Source organism: Macrobrachium nipponense, chromosome 1 (genome assembly GCF_015104395.2).
Source record: "Macrobrachium nipponense isolate FS-2020 chromosome 1, ASM1510439v2, whole genome shotgun sequence".
Taxonomy (NCBI): domain Eukaryota; kingdom Metazoa; phylum Arthropoda; class Malacostraca; order Decapoda; family Palaemonidae; genus Macrobrachium; species Macrobrachium nipponense.
In genome coordinates this window covers 153,616,754-153,642,842 of record NC_087200.1, presented here as the reverse complement: position 1 = coordinate 153,642,842, position 26,089 = coordinate 153,616,754, and the positions used below count along the sequence as shown (strand labels likewise).

Below are 26,089 nucleotides of genomic sequence, written 5' to 3'. Positions count from 1 at the left end.
TGGTATTTACATACATAGTTACCTCAACAAGGCTGTCATTGTTAATAGCCTACTGTAAAGCCTGGATTCCTGTACCGATATGCCAAAATAATAAAGATTCACTTTTTGTTACTGTTAGATAAGTCGACCCCCTAATTTTGGCATGATTTTTGGGTGCTAAAGGGTCGACTTATACGCCGAAATATACGGTATATACTTTTCAGGACTTTAATCACATTTTAAGAAAAAAATAATGCCAAATATGGAAAATATAGGTCCTATTCTTATAACAACAGGTATATGAAGGCAATTGGAGCAATTTCCTTTTTTTATGAAGTTTTTACGAACACGGGGGGGGGGGGGGGGGCGGGGGGGGGGGGGGGGGGGGGGGGGGGATTCCAAATGCATATTGACGCAATCTAAGGGTTAACTATTGGATTAGACATCATTGTCAGAATCCAGTTCATCTAGCATTAGGTACAGGCAGTCCCTGGTTGGTTGGGTGGTGTTTTGTTGTTGTGGTGTAGGTGATTTCTGTTGTTTTGTTTGGTCATTATTTAGTCAGTCTGTGGCCAGGACAGGGGCAACTGACTACTTGTATACTTTGTAGTCACGGGGTTCATCCATTGCTACAAAGCCCCACTGTTGTAGAGGTGAATTTGGCCAACTTGCCACACCTACATAGATAAGATAAGTGCTGACTAGAGTCAGTATCTACCTGCAGCAGTGCTCTTATCAGGTAAGGAACAAGAATGATTGTTTGTATGCTATTACGTATTTTCAATTCTCTAAGTCATTATCATTAATGATGTTTGAAGTAGAAACTAACCATATCCCACCTTCGGATCAATTTGGGATTCAGCAATGTTACATATATAAAAATGACATTTTTATATAAAACAACCTTTCATATATACTTGTCAAGTAATTACAAATCAGAGCCCTCCCTCCTCTCCTCATATGAGAAAAGGGAGGAAAAATAATTTAACACATTACTGAAATTGCTCCTCTTTACCCTGAAAGTGGGCGGGGTAGTAGTACCTACACTGACACTAGCGCTACCGTGATTTTCAAAATTTTTAAGCTACTGGCGAGTGAAACTGTGAATAATGCAATTACTCGGAAAGTACATATAAAATATTATTTTATCATAAAAATGTCATATTCATTACAAAACATAGTTCATACTAACCATCAATTTATACAAAACGCCCAACAACCATCCCAGTATTACACCATTCTACACAAAATAAGGATAACTTCTGCCTAATAATGGTCTAAGGCATTGCATGTTGTGAAACAGTTGCAAATAGCTACTTTGTTTCTTCTGTGTATAAGGCAGAATACACTTCAGGGAACATTTTGAAAACTCAAATGAGGACTATGTATGATTGATGAAAGAGGATGTTTCGTTTTATAAAAACTTCATATTTATGCAGTATTGTAGTGAGAACTGTAAATAAATACTACTGTATCCTATATAAATAAAAAATATGTTAAAAATACTTTTAGTATATTTTTTCTGGAGTGCCTTTCTTCAAGTCAAAAATACTTTTTGCTATTTTTTCTTGAGTGCCCCTCCTCAAATCTTATAGTGTACAATAATAGCTTTATTTTATGTATGTAATACATACATACACATATATATATATATATATATATATATATATATATATATATATATATATATATATATATATATATATAGATATATATATATATATATATATATATATATATACTTAAGAGTACTATTTCATTATTTTGTAAAATAACTTATACTTGAGATTAAAGAAACTGATGGTTTTATTTCTGTATTGTTTAATTTGTCATTGATATATTTTTATATTTGTTTAAATTTCACAAGCACATTCTACATCCATGAACAAAATATTCACTTGAGTACCAAGCCCAAGTGCACAGCTATGCTCAGAACTCATGCTACATGACTGCATAGGATTTCGTTCAAAATTCCCTAGCTGGCAACCTTACATGCTCCATATTTATCTTTATTTCATGCAAAATATGATTATTGCATACAATAAGGCCATAATATGTTTCATAAGAGTGAAATCTGTCATATATTTCAAAACTAAGAAAGTGTCACGTGTAGCCAAATTTCAGAAAAAAACACGAAACATTTTCAAAACTTTCGTTTACACATCGCTGAAGCATTTGACCAAAATGATGTCGTCATCAAACCTCAGTTCAAATGTTACATAAAAAAACAAAAAAAATTGTCTTAACACTAATATTGCTTCCAAAGCAAGCATAAAATTTGATAAAGTCCTATTCATTTGATTGCTTTTACACTTCAATGCTGAAAAAAATGTAAATATGTATTTACAAAAGTAGAATGGACCATTGATATCGATGCGTTGAGGGGACGTGTGTGTGTGACACAACCATTCAAGTGTCAGTGCAACATCAACTACCTGATGTAACATAGGTCTAAATTGAGTAGCGACAATGAAATTATCTTGAAAACATTTATTTCATATTTGTTTGAGGAACAATTGGATTTTCTTACAAAATTATTTGTTATATTTCTTAAATACTGCAAAAATAATGGCATACTAGCAAATATTTGCCTATGCAATTATTCTTTTGTCAAAGCCAAGATTTTGTTTCTAGGCCTAGGTGTATTAGATTTCTTTACTGTACACTTAGCATTCACATCTCTCTATTAACAATTTCAGGCCAAAAAGCAAATTAAGTTATCTACACATTCTTGCACTTGAAGTTTCCTTATGAAAGAAAAAATTATACACCAAAAGCGAGCAGAAGGACTTTTAAGAAAAAGATATTTTAAGCCAGTTGGAAAACAAGTGTTCCTTATGCCTTGATATTGATACTTGATATTTTGAATAGTAGCCGTCTTCTCTATATATATAATCAAAATCGTCATCTTTTTTTCCCTCAAAGAATAGGTAATCTCTACAAATAAATTCATTAGTAACAGATTACATCTCAGAAGACTTAGATTATTTTTTATGCCTATAAATCATTTTGCAATATTCAGGCAACTTGAACACATCCTAAAACTTCAACAGTCAAGGAAAACTTGTTGTAATTCCTATTCCTATTTTGAAAATGATTTTATGATGACTGTTGAGCTTATTAGGTCTACTGTTATAATGCTGCAGAGGTAGTTCTGAGGAGCATGTTTGAACTAAGCAGTGTGAAAAAGAAAAATCAGTTCAAGTCACATGGATTACGAATTATGCTGATGCATAAAAGGGATCATATTTATATAACCATAAGGAAAATAGCTGTGAATTCACTAACTTTCCAACATGTATGACATTAGAAATAAAAAAAAAAGTTTAACACTACTTGGCAATGTCATGTTGAGTCTGAGAATCTGGACGATACAAAAAGAAGCATGTCGCATGAGATTTGAGCATCAATGTACATCAACTCAACAATATTTTTGTTGTTGTTAACTTACAGCTACCAGAATATTTTTTCAGAACAATGTGTGGAAGGGAATATGAGAACTGGCATATTCCAGTAACTTACAGTTAACAGGATATTTTTCAGAATGATATTTTGGAAGGGAATATGAGAACTGTCATATTCCAGGTAACCTGACTTTTTAAGAATGATTGGTTTCATTATTAAGGAACATTTGTTTGTCTTTCAGCTCTGTTTGCAGTACCTAAAAATTACAAACTTGTTGCTGCCCGTTGTTCGAACTATATGATAATTCCCAAGGTTATGGGCCCATTATATCTTCCTTACCACAGGCATTATGCAGGCAAGTTTTTTTTTGTTACAGTGCTAATATATCATATTTTATTATATTATATTATATATATATATATATATATATATATATATATATATATATATATATATATATATATTTACAGATTCTGAGGTACAGTAGTTTCATTCTAATGCTTTTGGCAGAGGGAGTATCTTGAAAATTAACAAATTTATTTATATACCAGTACGTATATCTACAGGAAAAAGTTCATTATACAAATGTTGAAAGTAAACATCAAGTTCATTTGACTAATGATCTGCTATGTACTGGCTATTTACTTTTATTGGTCTGGTTAAATTACCTAATACATACCGGATATTTCCGCGTATAAAATGACCTTTAAATCCTAAAATTCACACCAAAATCCTGGTGGTTGTCTTTTACTACAATTCTAAAAATCAAACCTTGCATTCTAAGATGTTTATCGGTAGGCTAGCCTCGGCTTTGGTGCTATAGCCTAACCACCAACATTACATGAAGATTCACTATATGAAATAAAACTTATAGTAAAGATAATAAACCATTTTCATACAATCAACTTACCTGTCAGATATATACATAGCTAAGACTACCCGTCGTCCCCGACAGAAATTCAAATTTTCGCGCCACTCGCTAGGTAGGTCAGGTGATCTACCGGCCTGCCCTGGGCGGCAGACTAGGAACCACCCCGTTTCTATCATATTTCTCTGTCGCCGGTGGTATCAACATTGTTGTTATTACCTCCTGACTTAGATTCATTTTTCATCCTTTGATCATCGTTTTTTTCGGCTTTTTGGTGACGTATTTGGATCGTGTTTTGGCATTCGCTACAGTGGACTGTTTTTGGAATAACAACTCTTTTGGATTTTTCTCAGTATGTCTGATTCTAATGTGAGTGTGAGAATGTGTGTGAATGTAGGCTGCAGGGTGAGGATACCGAAAGCTTCGGTTGATCCTCACACTGTATGCCGTAAATGTAGGTGGTTTCAGTGTTCTGCTATTAATACTTGTAAGGAATGCGAGGGATTGAATGCAGAAGAGTGGAAGACTTTGACTTCTTATTTTGAAGAAGTTAGAGAGGGATAGAATTAGACGATTGAAAGGTGTGAGTTCAAGGCCTATTGAGCCTTTCACTGATAATTCTAATCCTACTGATGTAGATTCTCCCTATGTATCTCATTCTCAGAGTGCTTTTTCGGATTCGGCATCGGAAATCGCAATCTGAAAGATACAATTAGAGACATGAAGTCCAAGATGGCTGACTTCAAAGGTAAGGCTAGTGAATAAAGTGAGCATTACAGTGAAGTGAGTTCTCCCAGTGTTGTGGAGGGGCGTTTGATCGTCCCTGCGACGCTCCCAGGGCCTAGACCTCTTCCAAGCTCACAAGCCCAGAGGAGGAAGGAAAGTCGAAAGCCTTAAGGAGGTTGTGGGGAATCCCTCCCCAACGGTCAGACGTCCCTTCAGCTAGCTCTGCTTCGGGGCAGGCGGCGCAAGGGCGCTATAGAAAAAGCGTCCTTCGCGAGTGTTTCTCGTCCTCTCCCTCTCCCTCACCTAAACGAGGGTGGAAGGAATCGAACTTGTCGAGACCGCTGAAGCGTCATATGAAGCCTGACATAGATTCTAGTCCAGGAGCGTTTCTCAGATGACGCTCCGTCTTCTAGCAAGAAAGCGAAGGGGGCGTCAGCGTCACCTGAAGTGTACGCGGAAGTACCCTTTCCTTCTTCTCCCCCGAGTGATGACGAAAGACGTCATGCACTGGACGTGGGAGAAGCGTCAAGAAAGATCATTATGGCAGTTCAAGAGGAACTGTCATCTCTAGTGGGAGTTTTAGCGCCACGTCGGAAGGACGTGACGCTTCCAATTAAGAAGTCTCGTCCTCTCTCACCTGTTCAACGAGAAGCGTCATACAGACGGAAAACGGTCTAAACGTCTTACAGAAGCGTCTAGTTCGAGAGCGAGAACAGGTGCTTACGAGAGTTTCGTAACGCCAGAGAGACGTAAGACGTCTTTTAGACGCGAAGCGTCATTGGAAACCGAGGCATAGACATGACGCTCCGTCCAATATTATGACGCCAAGTAGGACGCCTTTGGAGAGCGGAGCGTCTTCCAAGCGCGAAGCGTCATCGAGACGTCAGCAAAAGACGTCATCCATGACGCTTGGCGAACGGGAAGCGTCATGTAAGCGTGAAGCGTCTTCTAAAATTCTAGAGAAGCCGAAGCTTATGACGCCTTCCAAGACTATTAGAGCGGAAAGAGGAAGGATTATCATTCCCTTAGCCCCCCTCTCCTATTAGGAGTTTATCTCCTCAAGAAGAAGAACGTTCGGAAAGGAAGAGCGGAGACGCATGTAGATCCCGAGTTAGAGGAAAACTCGGATGACGAATATAGTGGAAGAGAAGGTCTGTCTAACTATAAGGTGTTGACTACCCTACTTCTTGAGGAGTACGGAGACGAGTTGACGCCTGCCGCTCCTCCCTCTCCGCGCTCGCTCTTTTCCAGTGCTAAGACGAAGAAGCCTTCGTCTTTTCTCAAAAAATGAAACCCAAACCCACCTATCGATTGAAGAGGGCATTACATTCCTTAGACTCATGGATGAAGTCTAAGAAAGACTTAGTGAGGACAGTCTTCTGCATGCCTCCAGCAAGATTAGCTGGGAAAAGAGGCATTTGGTATCAGACGGGAGAGAATATGGGATTGCTCTCCCTTCTACAACCGAAACAGATTTTTCGACTTTGGTTGACGCTTCACGGCGTCAAAGTCTCAATTCTGCACGGATTACGTGGGAATTTTCGGAACTGGATCATCTCCTCAAGGGACTCTTTCGGGTATTGGAAGTTTTTTAACTTCTTAGATTGGTCCCGGTTGGGTGATGTCCAAGAAAGCCCATGATTCGGAAGGAATCGAACCTGAAGCCCTGTTATGCATATTGTCTTGTATTGACAAGGCGGTACAGGATGGATCTTTTGAAATCTCCCTCTTTGTTTGGGGGGTCAGGTCTTTTAAAGAAAAGGACTGTATATGGCGCCTTCTTAACAAAGGCAGTCTCACATGCTCAGAGAGCAGCACTTCTATATGCGCCTCTATCTGACTTTTTGTTCCCTTCTCAGTTAGTAAAGGACATTGCGCATTCTTTAACTGAGAAGGCAACTCAGGATCTGCTGACGCAGTCGCAAGAAAGAAGAAACCTGTTGCTTGTGCATCGGACAAGAAAGGACCCAGTACAACGGTGCAGCCCTTCGAGGTGGTCCGACCTCCAGACCTTCCACAAGGAAGGAGGCTCCAGAGAAGAGAGGTAGATCTGCTTTTCGTCCCTTTAAGAAGGGAAAATGAGATTCTCTCCTCCAAGCACCAGTAGGTGCCAGGCTCCTGGGATTTGTGGAAGCCTGGACACTGATAAATGCAGACGCGTCATCTTTGGCGATCTTAAGGAGGGGATATGTATCCCTTTCCTGAACACTCCTCCCCTAACGTCAATACCAAGGGAACTATCAGCCAAATACAAGGATCCTGTGCTGAGGGATACTCTTCGATCGATGGTGGAACAAATGTGGGACAAGAGAGCGATAGAATTGGTACGGGATCAACACTCCCCGGGGTTTTACAATCGCCTTTTTCTAGTGGCGAAAGCCTCGGGAGGCTGGAGACCAGTACTGGACGTCAGCTCTCTGAACAAATTTGTTCAGAAGGAGAAGTTCTCCATGGAGACTTCTGCTTCAGTCATGGCGTCATTACGACAGGGAGATTGGATGGTGTCTTTAGATCTCCAAGACGCCTACTTTCACGTCCCCGATCCACCCTTCATCGAAGAAGTACCTCCGTTTCATGACGGGGGGAAAGGATCTTCAGTTCAGAGCCTTGTGTTTCGGCCTGTCCACAGCTCCTCAGGTCTTCACAAGCCTGATGAAGAATGTGGCGAGGTTTCTTCACCTCAAAGGAGTGAAAATGTCTCTATGTATCTGGACTGGCTCATCAGGGCCAGATCGGAGAGAACAGTGCTTGGAGGACCTAAAGTTAACTCTGGATTTAATCAAAGCGTTGGGATTGCTTGTGAACCTCGAGAAGTCTCAGCTGACCCCCAGACAAGACCTAGTCTATCTGGGGATTCGGATGGATTCTCGGGGTTTTCGAGTTTTTCCTTCGCAAGAGAGAATCGCAAAAGGTTTGCGGATAGTCTCTCTTTCTTAGAGAAGCAACAAACGTCGGCGAGGGAAATGGTTGAGCCTTCTGGGGACGCTTTCCTCGCTAGACAACAATTCTTCCCTCTAGGAAGACTTCATATACGTCCGATTCAATTCTTCCTCAAGAGGTCTTGGAGCTGGAAAACCGGACAACTGTCGGACGTTTTTCCCATTCCAGGGCAGATAAAGTCACACTACAGTGGTGGTTGCTCCCTCTGGAAGAGAACAAAGGGATCTCTCTAAGAACACAGAACCCAGACCTAGTGTTGTTCTCCGACGCGTCGGAGAGAGGTTGGGGAGCGACATTAGGCTCAGAGGAAGTGTCAGGCACCTGGGAACCAGCACAGGTGTCTTGGCACATAAACTGCAAAGAGCTCTTCGCCGTACAGTCTGGCCTTGAAGAGCCTAGAACCTCTGGTGTCAAACAAGGTATGCAAGTAAACGTGGACAACACCACCGCACTTGCCTACATTCGGAAACAGGGAGGGACGCCACTCCTCGTTTCCTTTACGAGCTCACGAGAGACCTATTACTTTGGACGTCTCACAGGAACATCTCCCTGCTGACAAGGTTCGTACAGGAGTAAGGAATGTGAGGGCGGACAGGCTCAGCAGGAGGAACCAGGTCCTTCATACAGAATGGACACTACACGAGGAAGTGTGTCTCGATCTCTGGTCTCTGTGGGGTAACTCCTCATGTGGATCTCTTCGCAACATTCATTTCAAAAAGGCTCCCAGTTTTTTGCTCGGTCGTGGAAGATCCAAGAGCTCTTATGGTAGACGCCTTCCTGCTAAATTGGTCTCGAGTAGACGTATATGCTTTTCCCCCATTCAAAATCCTGGGGTTAGTAATGAGAAAGTTTGTGGCGTCAAAAGAGACGAGGATGACGTTAATAGCCCCCTTTTGGCCGGCCCAGGAATGGTTCACGGAGGTGGTATAGTGGATCGTAGATTTTCCAAGATCCCTACCAAGAAGGATGGATCTTCTCAGACAACCAACCACACTTCAAGATGGTACCACCAAAACCTCCCCGCTCTCGCTCTGACTTTTGCCTTTCGACTATCGAAAGACTTGTCAGAGCGAGAGGCTTTTCTCGCGAAGTGGCAAGCGCGATCGCGAGAGCACGTAGAACCTCCACTACGAAAGTATACCAATCAAAGTGGGAGGTATTTAGAAGGTGGTGTAGATCCAAGAAGTTGTCCTCCTCCACTACCTCTATAGCGGAAATTGCTGATTTCCTGCTATTCCTGAGAGAAAAAAATCTCATCTAGCCGTATCACAATAAAGGGATACAGAAGTATGCTCTCGGCTGTATTCAGGAACAGAGGTTTAGATCTGGCAGATAATAAAGATCTCCACGATCTCATAAGGTCTTTTGAGACTTCAAAGTCTAAGGAAACCAGTACCTCCGAACTGGAACCTAGACGTAGTCCTAAAGTATCTGTCATCGGAAAGATTCGAACCATCCTCATCGGGCATCGTTTAGAGACATTACCCGAAAATGCCTATTCCTATTATCTTTAGCTACGGCAAAGAGAATTAGTGAATTGCATGCTCTGCAGGATAAAGTAGGATTCAGGGAGACTCAGCGATTTGCTCGTTTAAGACCCTGTTTTTAGCGAAAAACGAGAATCCCTACGAATCCCTGGCCTAAGTCATTCGAAGTCAAAAGGCATGTCGAGTCTCGTATGCAGAGAAGCAGAGAGGTCTCTATGCCCTGTTAGAGCTCTGAAGTTCTACCTTCAGAGAAAGCATCAAATGGGAGGCTCTAGACAAAGGTCTTTGGTGCGCGGATAAAAAGACCCCCACAAGACTGATGTCCAAGAATGCGCTGGCATTCTTTGTAAGAAAACGTCATTACAGACGCTCATAAGGCCTGTCCTGACGAACAGTTACAACTGTTGAGAGTAAAAGCTCATGAAGTGAGAGCTATAGCGACGTCTCTCTCGTTTCATAAGAATATGTCGCTTAAAAACATCATAGATACGACATTTTGGAGATGCAACTCAGTATTTGCATCTCATTACTTGAAAGACGTGCGTGTGACATATGAGAAGTGTTTTTCTCTAGGTCCTTTCGTATCGGCGGATACGATTCTGGGTACGGGAGCCGACACCAATCCTTAAATGTATATACTTTTTCTTTCTTTTTGGATATGGTCGAGAGTCTCTTCGAACAATGGAGGACTTAGGCTAGCACGGGCGGCCGTCTATGTTGTTCAGTAAGAGAATTCTTGTCATATCCAATTAGTTGAGTATAATTTTTTTTTTGAAAATTATGTATGTGTGCGTAGTGGTTTTGAGTTACGGTTGTTGTGACGAGTTCGGGGATAACTCGTAACAATCCTTAGTTCTAACATATGGTTAGGATCAGGTGGTCGGGATTGGGTTGTGTTGCTCCTTCATAAGGTCTATTGTCATATAAGTGGATCAGCACCCATTGACAAAGTCCTTTTAGGCTCTGCCGAGTAAGCGGATAAGACCCCATCGGCAGACCCACAAGAACTCTTGGCCATAGATCATATATCTCGCTAAAGTTTCTTGAGGTGATGCAGACTACTGGGCAACACCCACGAAGTCTACCACCTATCAGGTAGGAACCAAGGTTTATTTATACCTACAACATATGTTGTTTACCTGTCTATTCCATATAGAAGCTGTCTCTTACCCTCCACCGAAGGGTGCCAATCAGCTATGTATATATCTGACAGGTAAGTTGATTGTATGAAAATGATATTGTTATGTTACAATAAGAAAGTTTCATACATACTTACCTGGCAGATATATACAATTAAAGGCCCACCCAGCCTCCCCGCAGGAGACAGGTGGAAGAGAGAAAATATGATAGAAAACGGGGATGGTTCCTAGTCCTGCCCGCCCAGGGCAGGGCGGTAGATCACCTGACCTACCTGTAGCGAGTGGCGCGAAATTTGAATTTCTGTCGGGGACGACGAGTCTTAGCTATGTATATATCTGCCAGGTAAGTATGTATGAAACTTTATTGTAACATAACAATATCATATTTACCTTATATATTATGTATTGGCATATCTTCATAACAAATAGCCTATTTGAGGAATAATTGAAAAAACTATGAAACAAACTTTTATCCATGCGGTACCAGCTGAGAAAATGTAAACATTGAGTTAAGGTTGCGCTCACAGCAACCTTTATCTTTCAGTAACCTTTTAGAAATTCAATGGTAGTGCAATTACGGTAGTAATAACATTTAGGATGACATAATATTCATTTTTCATTAAAAGTTTCTCATACACATCACAAGATTGATCACATGTGCCATCATGGAGTCAATTTTGGCTTCGTCGTCAGTATCATACAAATCATCTTCGGTACTGTCCATGGCATTTTTAAAATGATTTTATTACACTATTTTCACGTTCCCCATGCTTTTTTTTTTTCTTTATAAAACACAGCGAACATCAAGTGAGGCAGCACATAAAGCTCTTTGTAACTGTTTAACACAATTCAGTCATATGAACAATAATTATATATGATAATTGTTGTTCATTATTGTATTGTTATTAGTGGTTGTTTGAGAATTGCGATGAAACATAAACAAAACAATGGTTTCCCTTTCAGGCAATGTATGTATGAAAAACATGATATACAATTGGCTTTGTTAAACCCAGCTTTAATAATTTATGAAAGGAATGTATCTCTGAATTAAGTTCCATTTGGCAACTAAAGACGGTGATGATATTGGTAAAATGCAATCAGCTGATTATTTTAAGGCTCTAAACAAAACTAGAATGCAAATGGCGCATCATTACTCTGTTCATATATTGTAATACGATAACACATGCAATATGTTTACCATTTCATCAAACTGTTAATTACTAATGATACTCCTCTATCCTCCAATACCAAAAAAAAATTCTGGTTGTTTTAGGAAATTCTTTGGATGAAGCGATTTATTATAAACATGTATTGACATAAACAACCGAATTGAGAAACAGCTGATTGCTGATGTCGTTTACCGTAACTATCGAGCGTTTATTAAGGGCTCCGTGAAAATTGTCAAGTTGTTAAACCCTGCCAATTCTCAATGGTGGCTTTCATAAGTAAAATTAAAATACATATTTGTTTATCCCTCATCCAATGGAGATCCCAAGAAAGAATACTAGTGAATTAAAGCTGCAGGTAGTAGCCGAGGCTAAATAAAATGTATAACAGCCAGCAGGCCGAAGTGATGTTAGGAACTGGAGAAATTGCACCTAATGCTTATGCAATGAAGTAATATGTGGACGTTTTCAACCAAGCTTCTTTGATCTACAATAAAAGGTATCTCCGAATTATATCTTCTCTAACAAATAATGGCAATGAAGATATTGATAATACTCAAATCAGCTGCGATTTTTAGAATGTAACAATATCAAATGCAAATGAAGTACATGATGATGTTTATATTCTGTAATACAGTAACAATGATAGTACTTAGTAATATATACTGTAATTGGATACAAGCAAAAAAACCTTTATTTAAGTCATCATTATCATAAATAATATAGTTGAACTTTAATTTTTGTAAATAATCACTTTTCTATAAATAACATTTTGGTTTTATAATTTAGAAGTCGTCCTATACTACAAATATAAGATAAATTCATGAAAATTTGCCATGATTTATTACCCCTCTTATCCAAAGGTCCTCTTATACACAGAAATATACGGTACTTGGATCTCTATGGGAAATCCATATTGTGAATGAATCAACCTTGTTTACTTTTGAACTGTCTCTTCTTGTACAGTGTTGCAGTGCTACCCCACTTTGTCGCGGATTTTTGTGGGTCATATTTTTCATGTTTAAGTGGGAACTTACACCAATTCTTGAATTTGTCTATGGGCCATGTCTCTAAAATGATCACTAAATTGCTTTTTTCCATATTGAAAGAAACAGTGTACTATTAAAATAGGCAGTTATAAGCATTTTAGTTTTAAGGAGTATATGGTATTTGGTAGTTGTAAGCATTTTTAGAAGGGTTTTGCATTTCCACAGTGGGCCGTGGCACCTATCCCGACAATTCTCGATACAATGTGGTTCGGATCCCACAATAAGCTGTAGGTCCCGTTGCTAGGTAACCAATTAGTTCCTAGTCACGTAAAAATATCTAATCCTTCGGGCCAGCCCTAGGAGAGCTGTTATTCAGCTCAGTGGTCTGGTAAAACTAAGATATACTTAACCTATCCCCATGAAAAGAAGGGTAGCACTCTAATCCTTTGCTTGGTTATGTATTTTGTCTAACCAAAAGTAATAATTTACTGATCATATATTTATATTTAAATGCGATATATATTAATTATAGTATTGTTCTGTGTAAGAACAATATTTTAAGGGTAATAAATTCCACATTTAAACTCTGTCATCCAGCATGAGGTCAGGGTCTCTATTCATGTATCTAGCGTGAAAGCACTGTACCTTGGTCTTAGCTTTAAGAGTGTGTAATGGCCCAGTATAGTTAGGTTTTTTTTTTACCCTCATATATTACTGTTATTTCTTATGGTAGCATTATCATACTACCATTATCATAAAGTACAGTAGTCTGCTGTGATACATTTCTAGATATAGTACAGGCAGTCCCTGAGTTACGTCGGAGATCATTTCCTATGGTTTCTTGTAGGTTGGATTTTGATGTAAATCAGATCTTAATAATAATAATAGTAAGTATTCTTTATTTCAGTTCACACAATCTAGGTACACAAGATAAAATGATAAAAATGACAACACTACACACAATCAAGATATATAAGATAAAATGGTAATTGGCAGCAAATACAGTAGTACTCAACATTAAACAATTTATAAAAAATGACAAATTTTCTAAGACAATTTGTATTTTTAATAGCTACAACCCTGAGGTCTTAACAATAGGATAATTTTCTATGCCTGGTGGATCTGGTTAAACAATTGGAGATTGAAAAAGCAAGGAACCTGTGAGATCTGGCAATGCATGTGAATATCGAGCAAAAACTGGTTGAAGACCGCTCACCCACGCTGTCTCATTTAGTCTTTCCCAATCCAGGATGTCATGAGATGACAGAGGGGCAGCTAGAGGTGGGCAGTAAAACGTTAAGACCTCAGGTTTGTAGGTATGAAAAATACAAATTGTCTTAGAAAATTTGTCTTTTGTTCATATGCGAACAAACTTTTGGTCTTAACAATAGGATAGACTTATACTTGGTGGGAGGTACAGACATCCCAAACTGGCTGGGGCCCAACCCACCAGTCCAACTCCAAAAGAAATATGTAAGGAGAGGGACTAATGCCTGTGAGAAGCTAGATAAACTGATATCCAACAACTCAGCCAACTGGGTTACATACAATGATATATGGGAAGATTACCTTGGTCATCTGTATCAGACCAATCCAGTAAATGATGTGTCTATTCGTCAACCCGCCCATAGGAAGAAGGAAAGGAACAAGAAAAAGAAAGACACCAGTCAACTCACCCATTCTCTCTTCCACACAATCATCTCAAGTAGAATACAAACGTGCCCGGTTAAGGGCAACAATGAGTTTTACAATCTGTTAGGCAGCCACTATAGGACCCAAGGAAGAAGTGTCCATAGATCTGTGGGCAATATACTTAAGATAGAAAGAGGTGAATGTGGACTGGCATAACCAAGTACCAGCGTTCAAAACTATGAACAGCCGAATTCTTCTTGAAAGGCAGAGAGGGACCAATACCCATGACATCATGTGCTCTAGCTTGCACAGATGTGATCATCAAGAGTCAAATACGCCTGTGTGATAGCTTCACGAAACCACCTCTTTCTTAGAATGCCCCGTGCTGACTAAAAGCCTACGACAACCTGTCATGTCCTCTTAAGATAGCAATGCAAAGCCCTGACAGGACACAACAAGAGCTCTTGCAAATCACCACCCACAAAGTCATCCAGAGGTGGAATGGAAAAGGAAGCGAACCTGTCATCCTGCATCGAAGGATTCTGGGCCTTAGCCACAAATTCCAGGGCAAATTCGAAGGACACTGTCCGCCAACTCCTGGTGTGCTTCATATCATAGCTCAGTCCATGTAACTCCCCCACTCTCTTTGAAGAAGCCAAGGCCAGGAGGAAAACCATTTTGAGTGTCAAGTTCCTGTATGATGAACGAAGTAAAGGCTCATAAGGAGCTGAAGTGAAACTTCTCAGGACCAAGGAAACATCCGACATTGGAGGCTTAAGCTCCCTTGGAGAACACGACTGCTCAAACCCCTTAAACAGCAATGAGAGTTCCCAGGATGAGATGTCGTCATCTCTGAGACGTAACACTAAACTCAGGGCCGCCCTGTAGCCTTTAATGTTGAAAACGGACAAGCCTTTCTCATCCATGAAGAAGACTTAAAAAGTCTGCTATGAGCTGAATAGAGGTTCTGAGTGGAGAAAAACCCTGTTTATGACAGCAATTTCAGTAGATCATCCACTTACCTTGGTAAACGCCAGAGGTAGATTTCCTGAGATTGCTGGACATATGTCCTGTTGTCTTCTGAGAAAAGCCTCTTGCTTGGTGGAGGTACTTGATAGCCCCCAACTGTGAAGAAACAGGGATTTTACTGACTGGTGGAATCTTTCTACGTGTGGCTGACAAAGATGCCGCCACGGCAGAATCTCCCTCGGTACCTCCGACAACAACAGCAGCAGATCCGGAAACCATTCTGCCTGTGACCACAGAGGAGCTATTAATGTCATCCTGAGATTCTGCAAACTCATCGTCCTGTTCAGCACTTGGCGGATCAAACAAAATGGAGGGAAGGCATACACCTCCAGGTTGTCCCAGGGATATTGGAATGCGTCCTCTGCTAACGCCAGAAGATCCGGAACCACCGAACAGAAAACCTTTAGTTTTTTGTTGAACCGAGTCACAAAGAGGTCCAGCATAGGTCTCCCCCAAACCTGGAAAAGTCTGTCCACCATGACCTGAAGGGACCACTCTGTGCCAAGGACTTGATCTCGATGACTGAGGTTGTCCGCTACCACATTCCTTTTGCCTGGGATATACCTGGCTGAGAGCTCCACCGAATTGCTGACCGCCCACTGGTAAACCTCGAGCTGTCAGAGCGTGAAGTTGACGCAAAACCAGTCCTCCCTGCTTGTTCACATGAGTTACCACCGTGGTGTTGTCCAACATGAGAACAACAAAATGTCTCTCTACACTCCCCAAATCTTTCAGACCCAGAAAGGCTGCCTTTAACTCTTAAGACGTCAATATGCTGCCGTCTGTCCTCCAGACTCCAAGTGCCTGAAGTAACGAGGCCGCCTAAATGAGCGCCTCAACCTGCAAGGGAGGCATAAAAAAACAGAAGGAAGTCCAGTGGCAGAGAATGCAGAGGAACACCCTTCAAGAGATTCTGATTGTCCAACCACCAACAAAGATCTTCTTTAACTTCTAGGGATAGAGGTACCATTATCAGGGGTGAGTCCCCCTCCGGAGACCGGAAGTCCCGTAGAGTCCATTGCAGAGGCTGAAGATGAAGTCGCCTATGAGGGACCAGCTTCTCCAGAGAAGATAAATTCCCCAGAAGAATTTGCCACTGATGAGCTGACTGATCTGGTTGCGACAGGAAGTCGCGTGCTACTACTCACAATTTCTCCAACCTCTGATCCGACGGGAAAACCCTTGAGACTGCTGTGTCGACAACCATGCCTAGATAAAGAATCCTTTGATTGGGTATGATTCGATTTCTCTAGGTTCACCAAGATGCTGAGTTCCAGACAAAACTGAAGCAGGCGATCTCTGTCCTGCAGCAGCTTCTCTCTGGAACTCGCTAAGATCAACCAGTCGTCATGGTACCTCAGCAAATGGATCCCTTGAGCATGAGCCCAAGTGGAGACGAGAGAGAAGACTTGTGAACACTTGAGGGGACGTGGTCAACCCAAAGCATAGGACTTTGAACTTGAAAACCTTGTCTCCGAGAGAGAAGCGAAGGAATTTCGTGGACAACGGATGAATAGGGATTTGGAAATATGCATCCTTTAGATCTATCGACAGCATGAAGTCATTTTCGCCCCACAGCTGCCAACACCGATCGTGGGGTTTCGATCTTAAACTTCGTATTCCTGATGAAATTATTCAAGGTGGATAGGTCGATCACAGATCTCCAACCCCCTGTTGCCTTTGGCACCTAGATGTGACTGTAAAACCCCAGAGATGGACGCACCACTTCCTCTATCACACTTCTGTCCAGCATTTTCTGCACTTCCTCCTGGAGAGCTAAGAACTTCAGAGAATCTGGGGGATAAACTCGCCTGAGCAGAGGTCTGTCTGAGGGTTGGGGGGAGAAGTCGAACATTAGTAGATACCCCACCCGAAGGACATCTACTACTCACTTCTCTGCCCTATAACTACCAATTGGCCCACTGGCCTGCCAGGCACCCCCCCCCCCCCCACCTGTGGCAAAGGAGAGGGAGAGGTGCCCAACCTACTGACAACCCCCTTTATTTCTGTTTCTGGAGCCTCTCCTTGACCTGTAAGAGTAGGATTGAAAGGAACATTGGTCCTCTTACTTAGGCTGAGATGATGAATGAGAGGGCCCAGCCGAAACCGAACTCTTAGATGGCTTACCAGGCATCTCTGCATTTGCTGCTGAACAGGAGGAGGAGGAGGAGGGGGACGTCTCTAAGAATGAGACTCCGACTTGGACACAACCTGGTGCACCGACATGTCCTGTGTGTCAGCTCGCCGCTGGTTTATTGTGTCCTCCAGCTCAGTCCAAGGAAACAGGAACTGAAAATCCAATAGATCCCCGTTCCTGAGTGCCAACAAGGACTCAGGGTCAACGGATCTTGCCATCCTGGACACTGCCACATCTTTTCTGATCAGAAGATTAGCCTACAAATTGACACTAAGATGTGCAAGATACGAAAACGCCTTGCCCCTAGACTGCAACAAACTGGCAAGAGAAGAAGCACTCACCAACCCTTCTGCAGATCTGTCAGACGCAATCTGGCAATGGCCGTCGACCACAAGTCTATCTATAACACCGTCTGGAACATGGAGGCTGCCGTAGACTCCAAAGCCAAGGCATCCTGCGGAGACTAGGACAACACCAGCGACCTCACCTGCTCCAAAGTCAACCCTGGCTTGAAACTTATAATGTCTGTTTTAAGATGTCGAGGCGACAAGCAGATAGAGTTCGTAGCATAATACTTCCTATGCCTCGTGAGTGGTGGAGGAAGCAACTTTGAAGAACCCCTTGACCGAAGAGATCCATCCCGATCTGACACACAAGCGTTCACCTTTTGGAAGACCAACTGGACATGCCCCAATAAAGGAAGCTGAAACAACGATTTAGGATCTTGTGTAGCCCCCAGCAAAGGTTCCATGCAAGTAGGATTTAAAGACGACCGAGCCTGAGTCCTACTCTCCAGATTGGTGAACCCATGAATGAGATCAACAACCTAGGTAAAGGAAGACAAAAACTCTTGTGTCTCCTTACTCCTGCTCCGACAGTGGAGACCGATTATGAGAAGATACAGGCTTATCCAACACCTTCCTCCTGCAAACCAACTGCAGACCCAGCAGTCAAAGAACCTGAAGCTTTTCACAGGCGCCTCAAGATCCTTATGACGACGAATAAGCACCAGAGCAGAAGTAGCAGATAAATCACCAACATGTGCACGTACATGCGAGGTTGCAACAAGCTCGTGTCCCGAAGAAGAGGACGACGCAGGCACAGCAGATTGCACAGGGGACGAAACACTAACACTCTCAGGAACACGGACGTGCCGCTTCTTACTCAACGAAGAAAAGGCAAAGTCCTTAATCCTTCATATGATATACCGACGTGGCGGAGATGGGGGTGATGAATGGGAGGATGACATCACTCCAGCCTTACACACCCTCTTGGCAGGAAAGGGGTGAAGCAATGCAACACATTTGCTCCACTGCCTGGCATAAAGCCTCAGATGGATCCACAAGAGAGGATGCAGATGACACAGAAGGAAGAGGATACGTCTAGGATGGCAGCGATGATGACACAGAGGAGCGAGGTAGTGCTGCAGCCCCAACTGACAACGCTGACGTAGCAGGGAGAGATGACACTGAGGAAACGGGGACTGACATCACCAATGGAACTGGGAGTGACGTCACCAGCGGCGATGAGATAGACGTCACGGCCTCCCCTTGACCCGAGTTACCGGCAGGCCTCACTGGCGAAGGAATACAAAATGGCTGACCGTGGGTACCAGCATAGAGAAGGCCAGGGGGAGGAGGTAAAGCTGGGGATTGTACTTATAAGACTGGAGCCACATGTGCTGTGGATGCCTCCCTGATATTACTGCTCTCTTTTATGGGCATCATAATTTCCAGAAAGAGCTGTACCAACTTGGCTTGTTGAGGTTCTGAAGGCAAAGAGCCACAAGGTTCCATAGAATCCTCAATAATGCAAGAAGGTATACGTCATTCCTATAATAAAAACTAAGAGGACTTAACCCCTCGACCGAGAAAGACTTCTGGGAAGAAAAAGGGGTGACAAGACCAACCAGGTGCCAACTAGAAACGACGCCTTCTAAGAAACCACACACAATATTAAATACTGTCCAGACTATTAGGCACGTATAAGACTCAAAAAGACATCATGTTGTAACTTCTAAAACTTGCATGCCTGCTTCTGCAGTTATCTTAGGGATCTAGACATACTGAAGTATTCTGTATTATATTACCCTTAACTGTAACTAATCTTTGACATTGTTTATGCATATAACGCATTTAATTGGTGACAAGGATGGGATTAGATCAGGTTAATGTGATTTTTTTCCTTGATTTTTTTTTTGTCAGAGATTAGGCTAAACCATTCTTCCTAGGGTAAATAGAGCCCCATTTTATACTATTTACTATACTCTGTTTTTTCCATCTGTCCAACTGCCTGTGGTCCTCGCGCACAGCAACATTGCGTCCGTGACTTTAAATAGTTACACTGTGTGTAAGTTTTAGGTAAATAAAAGGGTATCTCTGGGTGTACATTTGCAACCAAAAAGTGTTTTAATAATTTACTGTATGCGAATTACACCATTAATATTCAAAATAGGATACTGTTATTGTTGTTGAATGTAAGCTACCTTTTTGGGGTGGCGAATGGAACAGCCAGACGCAGTGGCGGGAAAATTGCTTCTCTCACTGTTCGCTACTGCAAGATGTCAACTTTATTGGATCACACCTACTCTGCTACTAAGCTACGTGTTACTTCATTACACATAGGTATATCAGTATATACTATTAATTTTTATAAAGTGCATTTTAGCCAGGTATGATATGACATAACTTGGTTTAGCATCTGTTTAATGGAATTTGCGTCTGGCTGTTCCATTCACCACCCCGAAAAGGTAGCTTATATTCAACAATAATATTAACGGTGTAACTTGCATACAGTAAATTATTAAAACACTTTTCTGTTGCAAATGTACACCCAGATATCCCTTTATTTACCTAAAACTTACACATAGCGCAACTAATTAAAGCCAGGAACGCAGTGTTGCCACGCGCGAGGGCCACAGGCAGGTGGACAGATGGAAAAAACAGAGTATGGGTACAATAAGTTTGTACTATTTGTAGTTAACCTGTGTCATAGGCTAGGCTGTTTATTTTGTGGGCCGTAGGTTAGGCTATGTCTTGTAAACTAGGTTAGGCTAGTGTTTACTGCTATATTAATTGCTGTTGCCTTTGAGGCTTGGTTAGGTCTGTACTACTTTTGAAGATGGCAGGTATTATTGGTTCTATTAATCCATACAATGAAGCGGAAGAGGATTTTGACGCCTTTTGAAGTAAGGGTTAATATGCATTTCATAGCTAATGAATCTGCAGAAAGCTCAGTCAAAGAGCAATGTAAACTTCTCCACGGAGGGTAGTCCGTCTGATGAATCTGTGGGTGATCCATGCTATGATTATATCTATTCTGTTGCTGCAGTGAGGGCTAATCCTATAATTCTTGATATATTGCTTCATACAGTAAGTGTTCCAATGGAGGTAGACACTGGTGCTACCTGTACTCTTATCTCTAAAGGTCAGTATGAGCAGTTATGGCATGTAGCTTTGGAACGTCCAGTACTTAACCCATCTACTGTTAGTCTAAAGGTGTATGGTGGTGCTGCTCTTGAGGTGGTTAGTGAGACTGATGCCTCTGCTTAAACTTGAAAATGGTTCTGAAGTAAGCTCCGCTAGTGTCGTCGTTGTCAATAGTGAGGGTCCCTGTTTGTTAGGTAGGGATTAAATAATTGGGTGTTGGATAACATTCACAACATCTCTACTATAGACAATTCTATTAAGAATGAATTTTTCAGAAGGCTTGGGTTGCTTCAAGGGGCATAAATTTACTATTCATCTATCAATACCACCTAAGTTTGGTAAGGTACTTACAGTTCCATACACACCTGCAAGCTAAGATTGATCAGGAGCTTGACCAACTTCAGAAGGATATTATTTCTACTGTGAGAAATAGCCCATGGGCTGCAGCAATGGTTCAAGTGGTGAAGCCTAATAACAGAGTCACATTATGTGGGGACTATAAACTCTCAGTAAATCATGCTTGACTCAATATGAGTCAAGCATATGCTCACTTATGCCTTGATGAGGATTCGAAGAGGTATACTGAAATAAATATTCACAGGGTTGTTTCAGTATAACCGGTTAAGTTTTGAGATCTCAGCGGCTCCAAGAATTTTCCATCGGGCTGTGGAGTTGTTGAAGGATATCCCTAGTGTATTTTGCAATCAGGACAATATTCTAATTCAGGTGCTACTGAGATAGAAAATAATGAGTGTCTAGGGCGGATTTTAGCAGCACTAAAGACTGCTGGTCTAAGGTTAAGCTTAGAGAAGTGTATTACTATTGGTGTCATTAGTGTTTCATACTTAGGCAATATGATTGACCAGGAAGGTATCCATCCTACTAAAGAAAATGTCCCAAGCTATCACAGAAGCTCCTACCCCCCCTAATGTCACTCAGTTACGAGCTGGGCTTCTTAACTTCTAGTCTAGAGGAAGTTTTTACCTCAAGCATCTAGTATGTTGGAACCCTTGAATCTTCTCCTAAAAGTAAAAACTCATTGGGTATAGGGTAAAGTACAAGAATCTGCATCCTCAGATGGTAAGAAGACACTCGTGAATTCCAGCGCTCTCATGCATAGTTGTTGCAGACAGTAGCTCATATGGTATTGGAGCTGTTCTTTGTCATTTGGTGGATGGAGTGGAGAGACCTACGTATTTTGCTTCGTGCACGCTAACTTCATCAGAATGTACCTATTTCACGGTCGTGAAAGATCACAAACCCCTATTGGGAATCTTTTCACCTGATAAGAGTATTCCTCCTATCTTCAGTGTGGATTTAACATTGGGCTTTACTACTCCAGGCTTATAAATTCACACTCCGTCATCGGTCGGGTACGCTTTTAGGGTTGGGTATGCCTTTAGATACTGCAGATGCTCTAAGTCCTCTTCCCCTAATGTCTGCTACAGACTATACGCCAGTACCAGCTGACTGGATTAATTTAGTAGGTTTCCTGGAATCTTTACCTGTAACTGATGCAGACGTCAAGAAGCAAACTCGTTAGGATCCTACACTAGCTGGAGTTTTGTGCTTTTGTGAGCTAGAGTGAACTACAAATACCAAGACTTTAAATAATTCAGAACTTACTCCCTATGTCAGAAGGGATGAACTTTCTCTACAAAATGGTTCCATTTTATGAGGATCTCGGGTAGTCATTCCACTTAAGCTAAGAGCTAGTTTGTTAGCAGAATTACAAATGGGACATTTGGGTTCTACACGTAAGAAAGAGCTTGTACTTACTTATTTTTGGTGGCCTAAGCTAGATAATGACTTGGAAAGTTTGACAAACTCATGTCCTGAGCATTTTATCTCTAAGAGCAATGCTGCCTAAGACGTATATGTTTCATTATAGCTGTCAGTAACTCGGTATCTCCATTAGGTAAAGATAGAATAAAGAATAGAAATGAATGGTTATTATACTGTTTGGTAGTTTCATTACTTGAAGAGAGATACTAATGAAAATTGATGGCTTACTGTGTCCTACGAAAAGTGATTGCTTGGCGTTCGTTCGGTATTCGTAAGACGGTAAGAGCTGAATGTAAACAATCGATTGGAAGTTTTTTTGTTTGTTTGTTTGTGTATTATAGTTAATGATTAATTAATAATTATTTGAAATGAGTATATACTGATTATTTATACATTTTATTGGCATATTCTAAGCTTTTAGCTTCTTAGGTTTAGATGTCAGAATCATAGACTAGGCTACAGTAGCAACCGCTAACATAGGCTAGGCTTATTGCTAAGGGACATATGCTAAAGTCCTAATATATGCAGTAAAAATGGGGTTGAACATTACATGCAGTTGAATATTACTCAAGTATGTATACAGTATTTTGCCTTTTTGGAGTCATAATTGTTCCGTCGGATCGGCGTCGTAACCCTAGAACATGTGTTTTAGGCCTGGAAATATAATTTACTGGGGTGTTTTTGGAGGGCTTGGAACGGATTATCCATTTTACATGTAAAAGGTGGTCCAAGATACGAAAACCTCATGATACGAAGGGCGCCTCGGAACGGATTAATTTCGTATCTCGAGGTACTACTGTACTTACTTCATCATTACAGGTGGCTCATCCGAGGATGAGAGGGCTAAGTTCAGGAGGTTGCAGGTGTCAGAAGGGAAAGAGTGACCTTTCTCTCTTACCAGAGTGCTAATCTGTGGTCAAACTTTGTCTTCAAGTGCAAGATATAGTCTTTGTCTCATTTATCAAGGCAAGTTTGGCAAAAAATAGTCTACTCTTTGGAACACTTAGGTGCCATACTTGTTACTTTTTCCAAAGAGTAGCGTGGAGGCAGGAGTGGAGAGATATTCCGAGTCCCAAGATTTTCTAATACACCAGGCAATACCTTCAAATCCCTTGGGGTTTCAAGAGTAGCTGCAGCCGGCCTTCAGGTTCTGGGTTAGAGGAGGAAGTTTGTTCGTTCTAAACCCAAACTACAAACCCAATTGTCTTTCTCTAGGAAGCATGGGGAACCTTTCAGCTCTTTCAGCCTTCTCCTAAGAAAGGTTGATGCTGAGGCTGGCAATCATTCTCCTCAGCTGCCACTTGAGCCATTGGTCAGTGTGGCAGAGTTAGGGCCTAGAACCTTGGTTAGGTATAGTTCTTTGTAATGGGTACCAGATTCCCTTTAGGGTCTGTCATCCACTCTTTAACTCTTGGGACTTGCTGAAATCCTATCCGTGTGGGGGGGTGGGGGTGCGGAGATGCTTGATGAATGCACTCTAGAAGTTGTAGAGGACTGATGTCTAAGGTTGTAGAATCACTCCTTCAGGGTGGAAAAGGCAACTTTTGGTTGGAGACTGGTCTGACTTGTTTCAGCTTTGAAGCTGCATGGCCAGTGTTAGATTCCATCAGAGAGAGTGACTTCACGCTTAAGATAGACCAGAAGGATGCGTACTTGCAAGTGCCCATCATTTGGAAATCTAAGTGTCTCCCTTTGTGTCTGAAGTGGGACTGTCTACTAGTTTTAAGTTCTGTGCTTTGGACTGGCAACAGCCCTGTGTACTGACACATTTTCACCTTGGTGTCAGCCTGGGTTCACTTGCAAGTTATTTACTTGCTGAATTACTTGGATATTTGGTTTTGTTCTGCCATCCTCTTGCTTTGGAACAAAGACTGCTTCCTCTTATTATACCATGGACTGGAGACTGTGGTAAACTGGAAGAAGTCATAGCTCATCTGAGGCAAAGTACGTGGGCATTGTCATAGATGACAATTGTTAGTTTTTCCTTTCAACAATTGTGGGGGCAAGTTCAGGGAGATAAGATAATCAAGAGTTGTTCTTGCCATGTTGCCTACGATTAAAGTACCAAATCTCGAGGGTTGAGCTTGCTTCTTGGGCTGTTCCCACTCAGTATGCAATGGCCCTTCCATAAGAGTAATTTTTATGTGGGTCACTTCCAGGTGATGTCTTAGCATATCTAACACTCACTGAACTGCTTTTTTCATAATTGGTTTTGGTAGATGTTTATGCATGGATGTCTTTCCTTACTAAAATCATCCATAATTATCAAGGCTAAAGACATTTTAGACAGTTTATTATCTTAAAGATTATTCATTGTTCCTTTATTGTAATTAATATTTGATCATTAATGTGAAATGTAGGAAATTATTAGAATATTTTTGCAAACATTTAATTTTTAAAATAAAATATTAACAAGTATTTTTTCTTTAACAGGTTTAACTTCACTTACATGTAGAGCTTCATTGTGAGTATTTTTTCATAATGGAAAGACAGTTGAAGTAAAAATCTTTTGATGCACTGCAGATATTTTCATAGACAAAGATGCAAGTTTTCTCACGTACAATGGTATTTTACATGAACATGTGAGAAGTATGGATAATGAAAGTTGCAGTGAATTTATTAAGTCAAACCGAATGTGGTGTGTAAATGTTTTAATGATTATCTTGTCATCTTATCCAGTGTTCAAAACATTTACCTGTGTGACTTTTCACCTTGATGCTGAAATTTATATATTTTCATGATTAATTCAAGCCTTAGATTTTGACCTCATTTCAAGGAACCATTTTCATTTCATTGTTTTTCTGTGAACATAGAGTTATAAGAATTTCAATTCTTGTGCTGCTCGATATGTTTTTTTGTTGAAAGCTCGGGATACACCTTGGTTACTTTGTATACACTTAATTCTACATTTAATTACAATAATCCTATAAGCCTTCCACTGTATTTACTGGAAAGCATTTCAGAATTTCTCACTATTTTTCCTGTACTGGAAAGCATTTCAGAATTTCGCACTATTTTTCCTGTATTTGTACTAAATACATACAAAGAACCAGTACTGTAGATAGCAACATGAAGTAAGTAACAAGTGTATGAATTTGTGTGATATTGTACAAGGCAGTGTGAAAAATGCTTATGTTCACTTCCCAAACTCAGTGGATTGTGTGTTTTCAAAGATTTTGATAAATACTTCAGGAGTTCCAGTTCAAAAATGTATTTTGTACATTGTCTCCTAGTAAATGTAGTTACATTCAATAACCTCTTACATGGTCAGATTGCTATGTTGAATTATTTTGTGAGTATTATTTGTCATTCCACTTCTTAGTATAATGACGTGAAAATTAAGGTGTATGAAAGAGAATTAAAGTTTTTTAGGTGAAAA

General features: G+C 41.0%; 1 long non-coding RNA gene across 1 annotated transcript; it reads left to right on the top strand.

Moving 5' to 3' along the window:
* The first annotated feature begins 3,623 nt into the window (after nucleotides 1–3,623).
* Nucleotides 3,624–26,089, top strand: LOC135219766 (uncharacterized). Its single transcript, XR_010315504.1, has 2 exons — nucleotides 3,624–3,739; nucleotides 25,144–26,089. It is a non-coding gene; the product is annotated as an uncharacterized LOC135219766 (long non-coding RNA).